Source organism: Bos taurus, chromosome 3 (genome assembly GCF_002263795.3).
Source record: "Bos taurus isolate L1 Dominette 01449 registration number 42190680 breed Hereford chromosome 3, ARS-UCD2.0, whole genome shotgun sequence".
NCBI lineage: Eukaryota > Metazoa > Chordata > Mammalia > Artiodactyla > Bovidae > Bos > Bos taurus.
The window spans coordinates 87,180,141-87,182,124 of record NC_037330.1 but is presented as its reverse complement, the minus strand read 5'-3'; the positions used below and the strand labels follow the sequence as shown (position 1 = coordinate 87,182,124).

General features: G+C 47.8%; 1 non-coding gene across 1 annotated transcript; it reads right to left on the bottom strand.

Moving 5' to 3' along the window:
• Positions 1-1,911: 1,911 nt before the first annotated feature.
• On the bottom strand, positions 1,912-1,984 carry TRNAG-CCC (transfer RNA glycine (anticodon CCC)). Its single transcript has one exon. It is a non-coding gene; the product is annotated as a tRNA-Gly (tRNA).

Below are 1,984 nucleotides of genomic sequence, written 5' to 3'. Positions count from 1 at the left end.
GGCCAGGCTTCCCATATGTTCTCTTCTGAGCAGACTATCCACCCCCATCCCCCACCCCCAGCTTCTGTCTTGCTTACACATGAGACGAACCCAGACAAATGAGGGCCCCATCTTATCCATCTTCTGATCTTTCATTTTTGCACAGTTTGTAGCATGGAGACTTTTCTATTTAAGGTACAAGGTGATCTCACATCTTTGGCACTGAGAGAAGAGAGATAATTTCAGAATGAAATAATTTTCTTTTTCTGATTGCCTTCAATTACACAGTCCCAAAGAGGAAGTTAATAAAAATATAGCTCCCCGGAGATCTGTACTGATAAGTTTTAGACAGAGCTTGAATACTTTTGCTGTGTTAGCATCACTGTGATGAAGGCATTCCCCGTGTCCGCTTCTGCCATCCTGTGTTCTCTTAGTTGACTGTCAGCAGCAGCAGCCCTTTGGGCCAAGGGACAATTTTACTGCCAACAAGCTAGATCCATCCTGGCACTCTCACAACCTCTAAGCTATAATTTTTCTTCCTCACATCAAGCTGTCTAGTCTAAATTCCTGGGCATCTGCCTTACTTTCCCTGCTTGACACCTCAGGTCTTCCTGGGGCAAAAGTTAGACTCGAACTCAAGCCTCATGAGCTGGAACCCTGCTGCCCATTCTCTTTTCCTTGGTGTGGGCAGAGAGAGGGAAGGGGCTGGTCCTGCTTTCCCTACTCATCCTCCACTGACTGGGTCCTTCCTGCCATGAACCATGAATGGGATGATTTCCATGGCTCCATGTAGTTACCACCCATCTGATTTTCAGCATTACTTGTGACTGTGTCCCAGTGAGGGGTGGTACCTCCTTGGTACTGCTATTAGGAGAGGGGAGTTCAGGCTCACTTAATCAAGTAGACACCAATTCATTCCAGAGCATTTAACATTTTGGGTAAAAGTACTGTGCGACAAGCACTATGCCCACTGTTGGGCTCACAAGATTAGTAATTTCCCATCACTTGCTCAGAAAGAGAACAATTGGAAACATACAGTGCCCCTGTGTCAGTGTTGTGATTGAAGTGAGCACAGGGGATTGGTGCCTGGAGGGTACCCATCTCAGGCTGGATGTAGTCAGGGAAGCCTTCCTGGAGGAGGAGATGCCTGAGCCAGGTTTTAAAGGGCTTCCATTGGCTCAACCTGGTGGCTCAGCAGTAAAGAATCCACCTGCAATGCAGGATCTGTGGGAGATGCGGGTTTGATCCCTGGGTCAGGAAGATCCCCTGGAGCAGGGCATGGCAACCTGCTCCAGTATTCTTGCCTGAAGAATCCCATGGAGAGAGGAGCCTGGTGGCCTACAGTCCATAGGTTTGCGAAGAGTTGGCCACAACTGAAATGATTTAGCTCACCTTGGCTCAGCCAGCTCTTCTAGCCAGTCTGGTCTCGCCAGCAACTGTGTCACACTGGTTCTCTTCCTCCTCATTCTTCTCAGCAATCACTCCCAACAACATCTGTGTTACTATACTTGTGGTGGTTCTTTATTCCTAGACCAAAAAATAAATTAAAACAAGAGAGTGGTGGACCCCTTGATTTGGGGAAGCTTTCCATTGGAGATGTTATACCCCAGCCTTTGAGAAAGTTGTGGGTCTCGAAGATTCAACTTGGGGTGACTTCAAGTCAGTAGCAAACAGCTTCAAGGAGCTCACTGTTTCTTGTTAGAAGCAGCTGTGGGTGTGGGGTGGGGTGGGGCCACCACACGTGTCAACCAGCTCCAGCCCTGCACCCCATCAAAGAAACCAGCCCTGAGAGGCCAAACCAGGAGGTAAAGTGGTTTTTTTAATGTACAGGATAAAGGGACTTAAAAAATTTATTTATTTATTTATTTATTTGGCTGCAGCCCATCTTAGTTGTGGCACATGGGATCTTTTGTTGTGGCTTGTGGTATCTAGCTCCTTGACCAGGGATTGAACCTGGGTCCCCTGCATTGGGAGTGCAGAGTCTTAGCCACTGGACCACCAGGGA